General features: G+C 40.9%; 1 long non-coding RNA gene across 1 annotated transcript; it reads left to right on the top strand.

The window, feature by feature from the left end:
* Nucleotides 1-197: 197 nt before the first annotated feature.
* LOC108796029 lies at nt 198-8455 on the top strand. The gene is made up of 3 exons (XR_001941780.1): nt 198-357; nt 1785-2113; nt 8445-8455. It is a non-coding gene; the product is annotated as an uncharacterized LOC108796029 (long non-coding RNA).
* The last annotated feature ends 3309 nt before the right edge of the window (nt 8456-11764 follow it).

Below are 11764 nucleotides of genomic sequence, written 5' to 3'. Positions count from 1 at the left end.
GAAAAGGATTTTACGGTGAGTACCAAAATCCTATTTTTCTTATTTTAAAAAATGTTAAAAACGTTATTTTTAAATTTAAATTTGTTTTTTAAACTTTGAGTAAGCAAAAGGGTATTTATCTATTTTTATACTGAAGTTTTTGAAACATAAAATGTGTTCTCTAAATAATGTTTTTTTTTACATGTTGTGTTCAGGTTTATGAATGATATTCAAGACATGTTGGGTTATCGTCCTTGTATTGTGTACAAATACATGTGGCAATATATCAGTATCTTTGCTATGATTGGACTACTGCTTGCAAGTTTGATTAGAATGTGCATCAACCACCCAGTGTACCAGTCATGGAACATGGAAAAGGTATTGCTGTGAGATAACTTGAAGAGTCTTTTGATCACTGTTTTCAGCCGAGATTCATGCAGCTTTTGCACATTGTTCGAATGGAGTAATCGTTAGGAAAAACGTGTATAAAACTACACATTGATATTACATAGTTTTCTACCTAGCCAGCACTTGGAGCTCTGGGCTCATTTTTCCTTGGTTTCTTCTTCTTTCTCCTAACCACCAACGTTAACCCCTTTGTGACGAGAGAGGTACACTGTAAGTCCCGGCTACGTACACTGTACGTGACAAGTTATTTAAGGCTCTGTAATAGTTAAGCTTTTGTAAAAGCTTCTCTTTCATTAATGAAAGAATGAAGCCGTTACATACATATACAGGAGTGCTAAATAGCGATCCAATATTTGACAGCTGGAGATAGCAGAGCGACTCACCTCTCTGCTATTCGTTTTGATAGCCCGATGTTTATGATACATTTCAGGCAAAGAGATACAATGTATCTCTGCCTGAAATGTATCACTTCTGATCGTCCTAGCCACGATCAAAGACCTTTAGTGAGATCTAAATCTGACATCTCAGGAAGTCTCTAAGGTTATTATTAGCTGTTCCTAAGTTTGGAGCAGCCTAATACTAGCCAAAAATTTAAAACTGCTCGGCGGCATTCGGCTATTCACTCGCTGCTGTTTGCATCTATGAGAATAGGCGGAACAGCAGCGTGTAGCCAGATGTTGGATCGGATGAGTCCAACTCCTTCTGCACTTCGGGTCGGTCGAACATGCTGGGCATGTTCGGCCGACCCGAAGCCAGCCGAGGCCACCCAATGTACGGCTGATTTCGGCCGATATACGGCTGGAATCAGCCGTACCAGCCTGAAGTAAATAGCCAAATAGCGTTAAGCTCACTTCGCTTTCGTTCGGTTAGTTACGTGGCTGCCTACGGCAGCTTAGTGAATAGACCCCATAGTGTTCTGCATAGTTGTGTGTTTACTAGCTTGTGCAGCAATTGGCTTTATTCGCAAAGCTAAAACACCAGGATAAGGTCTTTTATTTTTTTGACAGTTCTTTTCCGCTAAAGCCAATGGGGGGAATTTATCAAAACTGGAGCAAAAGAATCTGGAGCAGTTGCCTATGGCAACCAATCAGCTTCTCTCTTTGGTTTGTTCAGTTAAGGTTTGAAAATGAAAGATGGATGCTAGTTGGTGGCCATGAACAACTGCTCCAGATTTTCTCTGCTCCAGTTTTGATAAATTCCCCTCAATGAGATTTGAAAATTGTAGTTACAATAAAGATCCTTCTCCTTGTATTAAAGCTTCGTGAACTGAGTTAATTGTGCTTGGTGAAGCATTACACAGCAAGCTTTCTAAGTTAGAGACAATTTTTGAATTGTTCCCTTTAACTGTGTCTATACTTCATTGATGATCCATTTTTCTTCTTTGGTTTATGATTTAGGCTGAAGAGCTCAAGTTGGAGTACCCACCCTGGGCATTCTCCCTTCTGATCATCCTTATCATCTTGGCTTCTTTGCCTATCCCACTGGTGTTCCTCAAAGAAACTCTACAAGACTGGTTACAAAAACAGAGAACAAAAAGATATGGACAGTGTGAATACAGTCAGGGTTGTACTGTAGATGAAGTGACAGAACCTATGGCAGAAAATATTACACGGTGTGGAAATGGTTACCTGCATGTAGAGATGGAAGACCTTGCAGAAAGCGGTAAACTTCTTTCTCCTGAAGAAGATGCTGAAGAGGACACAAATAATGTAAAGGCCTAAATACAGTCCCATTCATGTGGAGAGTATTGGTATTCCGAACATTACTGAAATCGGTTAAGATGTTAAAAAAAAGCACCTTTCTATGGCCTCCAGACATTGAAGTGCTGCTGAAGCAGGCAAAGCGGGCTTAGCCTGCCCATGTCCTTTGATCAAAGGGTTCCTCACTTGGTCAGTTCCTCCCATGGTGAAAAGAATACTCTGCCAAATTCAGGGTCCTTCTCTGTCTCAGTTGCTTCCACAGGTATTTTCAGCCCCTACCTCCGAATGACTTTGACCTAAAGTCATATGTATCTTTGAAAGAATAGTACATATTCCCAGCCACGGATGCTTTATAATATTTCATAAAGCCCACAAAGGGAACATCAGGTTGGCTATGGAAGAAAATCGCTCTTTGAAGGGTGGCTGCACCAAACATGAAGCACTTTTCACAAGCCAATAGCAGATCGGGTCACCTACTGTTTTATCCACACAGATATCACTTATAGGATTTCAGGTGCTAGCACCATATTAGGTGATTTGACTTCATTGTCTACCGCTGGATTATAGTTACTGATCTTATATGGAAGGGACCTTCTGTTACATCTCTTTCTATTGCACAATGTGTAATATGTATGTATGTATGTATATATATATATATATATTTTCATTGGAGTCATATCTGTGGACCTTGTTGCAATGATCTTCGACAATGCTTGAAAGACAGTATAACTGAACAACACGGTGACAGATCAAAAACCTCTTTCGGAACAGAAGAGCATCTGGGTACACAATCCGTCGCTTCTGTTTAGGTGGACTTGTAAATATAATTATTTATGGCTGTGAGTAAGCTTAGGTTTTCTGGGCTATATATATTTTATAGAAGCAAAAAATGTATTTTCTTAGTAGTTTTTTGTTTTGCTGTCCTAACTTAGACAGGTAAAAATGTTTTGTATGTTTTTAAGTGGTGTTTATCATTAAGATTATTTTACTGGTGCCTTTAGTGAGCGTGCGATTCTTGGGTCTGTGACAGTTGCTCGCATTTTTAAAGGAATATACACACACACACACACAGGAGCCAAAACTTTTTTATTTTCATTATTTTTTTAAAGGAGTGTAGGAGGATTAGGATACCTTCCAGGTTTGTATTGTCTGTGTCCCCATTAGGGAGATTCACCCTCTCTATTTGTCCTGGTGATCAGTGAAAGTAAAAGAAAATCCCAAAGGGATTTCCTTTCACTTACTGTTGTGGCTGTCGGACAGGAAGTGACTGTAAATCTCCCCAATGGGACACGGATGGTAAAAAAAAAAAAAGCTGCCAGGGGTTATAACCCTCACTTTATCAAAAACTAAAAAAAGTTATGGCTTAAGATTTTTTTAATAATCCTTTTAACCTATTTTTTTTTATTGCAATGGATTTTGATTCATCTGTTGTCAGGATTCGGAAGTAGCGAGCTCAGCAGAGTATGTCCCTAGTCAGTAGCATAACAAACTAACACATTTGTATGTAAACACAAAAGGTCACTACAAAAAAGGAGAGGCATTTAGATAAAATCATATTTACAGAACATGTTCATTAAATCAGTACATTTGTAAATGATGTTTAAATGTTACATAAGACAATAAAGATATTTTCCTAGCAGTTCAGTATTAAAGAACACTGGGAAGTATTTAACATGATTCATAAAGAAGACACAAGAAACAAATCGATATTGATGCATTTACACAAAAATTTAACTATGTATTTAGACTGAACAGTCACAGTAGAGTATTGGGGCAATAATCTGTTCTTCTGGAAAGTAGTTGGGCAATAGCTATATAAACTGCCACCACACCTAGTCTCCCATGGTGATCTCATCCAAAAAAAACCCGCATTATCCAGCAGATGTTTGTGTTGGATAAAACAACATTGTTCAAGAGACTGATCACTCCTTATCAAGCAATTAGAAACCCTTGTGCAAAGGTACATAAAGATATGCAGATACAGTACACTCCCCGTTATCCGGCACTTACGGGGATTGGTAGATGGCGGATAACTAGTTTCTGGTTGCTTGCGAGTTGTTATTATTAATTCTGAAGCAACAAGCCCCCAGCCCCATTTATCTGCAGTAAAGATGCTGCTATTGGCAATTTCAAATTGTCTTGGCTGGTTGTTTACATTCACCTGTGAGCTGCGGAATCTAGCCATTGGCCGTAGAAAGATCTAAACAGAGAATTTCATTAGCAACTAAATAAATGTAGTTGCTAACACAGCTAACAACATTTTTTAGTGTACACATGTCTCTCAAGCAACTGGCAAACAAAAATTGAAGACATATGTCCTTGATTTTGTATTTTTTTCTGGTTGCTTCAGAGTTCCTGATGCTTGAATGCCAGTTAATGGGGAGTTTACTGTATTTGTGTGTACATGACATTTTAATTTATATAAAGCTGTATGTTTTTAGAAAAATAAAAGCTAGCAACGGTTAGCAGTCAGATCTCATAAATTAAACTTGTTCTGCTTGTGCTACAGAACTGGTCCAATCAATGTGATGTATATAATGAAAATACAGCTTTTTAGGAATCCTGTGCACAAAGTAATGTCAATATAGAGTTTTAACCAAGTGGACTAAAGCCTTAAAAGAGAACTATGGGGTAAGTGTTTTTACATAGTTCTCCATAGTTCTCTTTAGGGTCACGGGAGGACATATACTAACCTCCTCCCGTGACCCAAAGCTCAGTATATCGCGGACTATTGCCTGCTATATACTGAGAGCGCAGCAGCCAGGACAGCTGCTTGAGTGACAGCTGGCTCTGCCTGCCCCCTCTCCCATTCATTCCTCCACTCAGCGCTGGAGGATCTGAGAGGGGAGGGGGGAATCCCTGCTGGAGGATCTGAGAGGGGAGGGGGGAATCCTTGCGGGGAGCAGTGACTGACAGTCACAGCTCACTGCAGAGAAACGATTGGGAAGTGAGCTGATCAGCGGCATGTTTCTGCTCACTTCCCGATCAATAGAGCGGAGCTGTGACTGCTTCTTTGTCACAGGTCAGCTCTAACTATGAGGATAAGTGGAAATCACCTCCTAGTTCTCATTTTTAATAGTATCAAGGAATCACAATATGCAGAAACACTCAGCAAACCTCAAAAATTCAATTTAAGGTATAGAACTAAAGGATATGCACAGTTTTCCCTTGCCAAGTTCTTAAAAATACTCCTAGAGTTCTTACTAATAAATTGTAGGAGTGAATCTACCAACTAGATTTTACATTATTAAAACCGAACAACCACATTTTGTGTTTTTTTTTGATCAAGTGGGGAAAGGGTGAAGCCACTGGCTTCTATGGAGAGCTGAGTTCCTGCTATGGGAACTTTTCTGGCTGAATCTCCCCAGTGAGAAAACAGACAAAAATTTGGCAGAAGTTCAAACCCTTCCGCACTCTATCCAAAACATAAAACATGGCAAGAATTAAAGGAGTTCTAAAGTCCCAGCATATGGTATCCTGTTATAAAAATCAACATTGTAATAGGAATACATACTGGAGTTGTTTTTGATAATACAATCAAAGCTTACTTTAAAAAATCCCTTTAATGGAGTGCTGCCTTCTATCTACTCATCACTTTTAACATCTTCTGTATTCCCAGTGTGCTTTGTGTCTATTCCCCTGCTGCTTGATGTTATGCGATCTTGATTGCTCAAGACTACCTGCTTCCAGCAAGCAATGATAGTGTTACATTGTTCAGATGTTGAGTTGTAATTCAGATGGCAGGTTTGGTTAGAGTGGTGACACAGGGAAGTTCATATTCACAGGGCTGAGTGAAATCGTGTCGTTGCATTGAGGAATGCTATGGCCATCTTCAATAAGTATGTTTACAAACTTCCAGATCAATGTGGTTATTAGGAGTGGGATAGAACTTATGGAAATTCAATATAGAAATACATTTTTAGTTTTTGACCCTAGATACCCTATCAGCTTTAACATATGTAAGATGGGTTGCCCCATCGAATGAAATAAATGTGTTTAAAGGCCATCTCGCATTTTTCTTCCATTTTATTTTTAAAGGTATCGGAAGCCAAAACTTTTTTTAGTTTTGGATAGTTTCATAAGGTAGTAACTTTGGTGGGATTTTGTACTGCTACCTGTGGCTCCCTGAAGAAAATTAAATCTGTTACCATGGCTAAAAAAAACTACATTTTGTGTTTTGAGCAGTAATAGAAGGAAAATCTTCCAATCAGGACATTTGTTCCAGCACCACCTGTCAAAGATGGCATATTCCTCACTTTGAAGAGATTTCCTCTCACTTCCTGTTGTATTTACAGGACAAAAAGTGAATGGAAATATCTCCAAAGATACATGGATGACAAAAAAGGAAAACCGAGGGGTCATAACCCTTACCTACACTATCCAAACTTTGGAAAAACCCTTTGGTTTAATATATACTTTAACATAATTTATTTTTAAGTCTAAATTAAGAAAAGGATATGCTGTAGATTTTACCCCAAACTGTACAGTTCTCTCTTCTGAGTGTATGTAAATATTGCTCCAGCTTTATGTTGTGTTTTTGTTTAATGTCTATAGACCTGACAGCCATATTTGAGGGAATCGAGCTGGAGATTACTGTATGTACAGAGGACCTGCAGGCACAACAGTCACATCTACTGAAGTGGACAAACACGAAGGATCATTTCATGGGTTTATGATTGTGTTTAACATTCCTGTTCATGCTCATGAGTCTGCTGTGTCCATGAATGTATACAGAAAACCGAAACGACTGAAAGAATTTTTAATAAATTTGTGCTAAAAGCTTTTGTTCATAAAATGGTTGCTGATCTTTTGTTCTACGAACTAATTAATACTGTAGATCAGGGGCGCCCACTATTTTTCATCTGGAGATCTACTTTTCAAATGACGAGCTCATTGAGATCTACCAACGAAAAAACACCTGCATTCAGGGGCGGGAGGGGGCATGGGCTGCGCAGGCAGGCCCCTCGCCCACAGTGCGATCGCCTGCATTAGTGCCTGTCTTCCAGTCCAGTGCGATCTGCAAAAATGCTGCGAGCACTATTTTTGCAGATCGCACTGGACCAGAATGCAGGCACTAATGTGCCTGCGTTCTGAGTGCGGGCGATCGCACTGTGGGCAATGCCATTGACTTCAATACAGCTCCACACCCCCTCCCGCATCGTAACACAGGGAGTCGGCCTGCTTACATTCCAGTGCATTCCAGTACATTACAGGTCCCGGCGTCCTGTCCTCCCGTGGTGCTCGTGTGGCCGACGTTGCACAAGGGGTGTCCTGCACCTTTCCATCTGCAGCGTCTGACGCATTCAGCCGCACGAGCACCACGGGAGCATAGCCGTAGCAAGCTCCTTTTGCGCCTGAGGCAAAAAAAAAGACGTTTTTTTAAAAAATTTATTTTTTACTATTTCCTCCGCCCTCCCCCGCCGCCGGTTCCTTCACTTCTTCTCGGATCCCCGCTGGGGAGAGCAGCGGGGATCCAGAGAAGCGGCAGGAGGAGAGGACATGGCGATCTACCAGTGATCGCTACGCGATCGACTGGTAGATCGCGATCGACCTTTATGGGCACCCCTGCTGTAGATGATTTCAAGGAAAAACATGTAGGCTGCCAACGCTGAACTTGTTCAGATAGTATGACTTGCTTGTTCGACTTCATTACTTTGAGCCATTGACCTGAAAAAAAGAATGCAGGGAGTGATGTCTCAACTCCTGATTTGCATACTTGTTTTGAGTCATTGACTAAAGCTGGCCATACACCACTAGATTTTCTGCAGATGTTCTATGGTCAGATGGAAACAGTGCAACAGATTCCTCCTTCTACGCTAAACTGTGTGGATGGAGAAATCTCCACCTGGGCCAAGCTTCAGTATCTTGCTAGTAGGCCCCACTGGCTCTCAAAATACCTGAAAAATGCCTGCATCCAACCGGATCGTTCAGGCATTTTGATAGCCAGCGGGGCCAACTAGTAAGATACTGAAGCTTGGCCGAGTCGGAGATTCCTCCATCCACACAGTTGAGTGTAGATGGAAGAATCTTTTGCGCTTTTTCCATCTGTCCATAGAAAATCAGTTGTCATCAGAACGAGAATAAAGAGGGAATCCCCCAATGTGGACACCTGTGTCTGAGGGGAGATATAAAATGGGATTTCCCCCTATTTCCTTTTACGTCTCTGGGACAGAATGCAAAGGAAAACTAGACACCGAGAACATGAAAAAACATGACCAGGGTTCAACTTCTAAACATTTCCTGCTTTATCCAAAAATGAAAATAAAAGGTTGTTGGCTTTGGATACACCTTAAGATGATCTTTGCAGCGTCCAAGTACCTACTTTAATAAAAATAAATCGAGTAAATATTTCCAAAGATAGTTCTGAAGGCTGCAATAAGATCTGAAGACTGCAATTGCTGACCTCCTAAAAATGCTAGTTGCCTGGCTGTTATGCTGACCCCCTTAGTATCAGTACATCCTGGATAATTGATCCTCTAAAGGATTTTTTTTGCACAATCACCATTGTTTGCTTTTGTTTTTTCCTTGAGACTTTTTATTGTCTATATTGCTTTTGTGTCTTTGTGTAGATATTTTATATGCCTCATTTGTTTGAAGGCTCATATATGTGACTCACTTATATATGTTTCAATTTATTAGATATGTATGATTATTAGCTCGGCACAATATTGTTTTTCACATATTTTTTAGATATTTTAGTTATATCCTTTAGTGCTTGGTAGCTCTTATTTCCACATTACACTTACTGGCGCTGATCACCTTTATTGTTTATTGTGTATTTACATTTTTACTGCAGTTTGTCTGTTTGACAAAAGATATTATTACACTACTGACGAGGTAGAATTTTGCTCAAAGATACCACTCTGTATATACTTCTTACTGCAGAACCATACCTCATTTTTCTGTAGACAAAAATGTACTGATGTACACAGTAGATATGTTTTTTTATTGTACTATTGCTGATGTGCTATCTATACTGGCCTACATATATATCATATATATATATATATATATATGTGCGCCTCCCCCTTTCTCTATGGCAGTTATGAAACACTTGCTTCAGTTTATCTCTGATAGACCTGGTGTCCCTTTGCTCATTATGTTCACAAAGCAGGTCTTCAGGATATCTGTTGTACTAGGAGGTCCTCGGACTATCTGGTGAAATAGGAGGTCCTCAGACTATCTGGTGTACTAAGAGGTCTGCAGGATATCTGGTGTTCTAGGAGGTCTTCATGCTGTCTCCTGTACTAGGAGGTCTGCAAGATATCTGGTGTACTGGCAGGTCCTCAGGCTGTCTGCTCTACTAGGAGGTCTGCAGGATACATGGTGTACTAGGAGGTCTTCAGGCTGTCTGCTGTACTAGGAGGTCTGCAGGATATCTGGTGTACTAGGCACCCTGGGGAACAGCTGTTTTTACATGATTTTCCCACTCTGATCAGTCCTTTTCATGAATCAACATAGTTCGGGGGAAGTTTGTTATCCAATATTACCAGTCTTTTATGCTCCAAGAGCATAAATCCAGAATCATTCCCCCCCAGTTATACACTTGGGATTGCATGGTAGGACCAATACTATTAGATGGAAAGTAAACCCATCCTTTCTCCCTAATGCCCTGCTGCTCACACTGGCAGATTTCTTAACAATTAACATGGATTGCATGGAATGCTTTAAAACCACCTAACTGTAACTTGTCATGGGCGGAGCGGCTTTTGACAGCTATGTTAGGTTACACAGCAGTGGGGAAGCCTTGCCACTACCACCACTGTGCAACCTAACAAGAGAGGTCAGAGATACAAGAAGCCGCTGATTTGAGGTCAGAGGCTTGAGCTCTAAGGATGGTTTGGACCAGTGGCAAAGCACTATTGGTCCAAGCCGTCTTATCGGAAAAAAAAAACTGACTGCATCCATCTAGCTAAACTACATTAGCTGACAAAACCTATATAAAACCCTACACATATCACCTAGACCAAAGGGTACAATTATACTGAATGCTTACAAAACTTTGTCCTTGACTAAGGGAGAGCACAGGAGATTATTCATGAAGCATCATTATACTGAAGAAGGTAAAAGTACTAGTCATATGCTAGCCAGGGCCCAGATAGATCCCACACATGTAGCCTCTGCTGTTACGCCCTCCAGACAGGTAACCACAAATTCTCTCAACTTTCAGGGCCTGTTACAAGGATTTATACCACCCTAGAGTGTCTTCTACAGATCGGGAACTAAATTATTTCCTAAAACACTGCACTTATTGACGCAGAACAGTTTGTTTTTGCTTTACTAAACTGAAAATGTATCCTAAAATTGCATATTCTCTTTTCATCATAAATCAGCTTTTGTGCATTTGTGTGGCTTTCAATGTGAGATGAGTGTGTGGCTTTTGAGCTGTTATTAGTGACATTTTAATTTTGCCCGGAGTTTTCCTTTAGAAAAATCTCCTCCACGTGCCTAGCAGGCCATTGCATAAGAAGTGCAAAAAGCAGAAAGAGCACACAATCAAAATTGTGGTCTCTGGGGTAAAAAGAGCAATTATAGAAGCTCTCAAAACAGATCCACCTCTTGAGTTTTCCATCTGTGTCACAGCAGACTGCATACCGACAGCTGCATGTTCACACAGACATAGCTAACTCTGAATTAGATCCATATGATAGTATATATAGCGTATATGCAGTCTAGGCTTGCCCTCCTGATTGACAGTTATACAAGAGAACGTAAAATATGTCCAAGAAATGTATTAAACTTCCACACCCTGCATATATTTAGCAAATCAGCTGCTTGCACAGACTTTTTACTTATTACAATTTTGAAAGCGGTAATCTGAGACAAAGTGCATTACTTATTTACACGTAGCACAGCAGACTTTATTTACCCCACAGGACATTTTATATATATCAGAGAAACCATGGCTGGAAACATAACATGGAATTACTGAGTCTCAGGGTCCCCTAGGTTCATGGAGACCTCTACTGTGATAAATAGACTGGCTGACATTGCCTCCTGAAAATGCTAGCTGCTGGCCTTTTACTGACCCAATGGCTTCATTAGGCCTCATTCACATGAGAATCGGCCGGCACGTACAGATCTGTGCTGTGTGCACGGCCATATCGGGCAGCTCCAAGGAAGGACAGGTGCTGCGTGTGATTAGTACGCAGCACCTGTCCTCTATGGAACTACGTGGCCATACGCCCCCCTAAGCTCACCCGCCCTGTACGTCCTTGCGGGTGAGCGTACTCGTACGCTGACAGGATGGATCCTGTCTGCGTGCTGAGCCGGGACAACCCGCAACCGTACGGACCTGCACTTGAGGTGAGCGTAGGGGGGCGTAAGGCCGTGTACTCCTATAGAGAAGGACAAGGGCTGTGTACTAATCACACGCAGCACCTGTCCTTCATGGGAGGTGCACAGAGCTGAACGTGTCGGGCGATTTCTCGTGTGAATGAGGCCTTACTGTGAGTCACTGAACTGGAAGTATGAAGATCACTTAAAACTTCACTCGTACTTTCTTAAACTTTGTTGCAACTGTTTGTTGTATAATGTCCTTTCCAAACTGATTACTGAATAGGAGGGTCAGGTTCATTATAACCACCTGCTGCACTTTAAGTGTCCTAATGAGGAAAGTTGCAGTGTCTGCATTCCCTTAGTAGGTAGTATCCCACCGCTTTCTTGAAAAATAAAAT

This window comes from Nanorana parkeri, unplaced genomic scaffold, assembly GCF_000935625.1.
Source record: "Nanorana parkeri isolate BGI_ZX_2015 unplaced genomic scaffold, ASM93562v1 scaffold1043, whole genome shotgun sequence".
In the NCBI taxonomy this organism is placed as follows: Eukaryota; Metazoa; Chordata; class Amphibia; order Anura; family Dicroglossidae; genus Nanorana; species Nanorana parkeri.
Note: the sequence above shows the minus strand (reverse complement) of the source record. Positions and strands in the feature narration are given on the sequence as shown.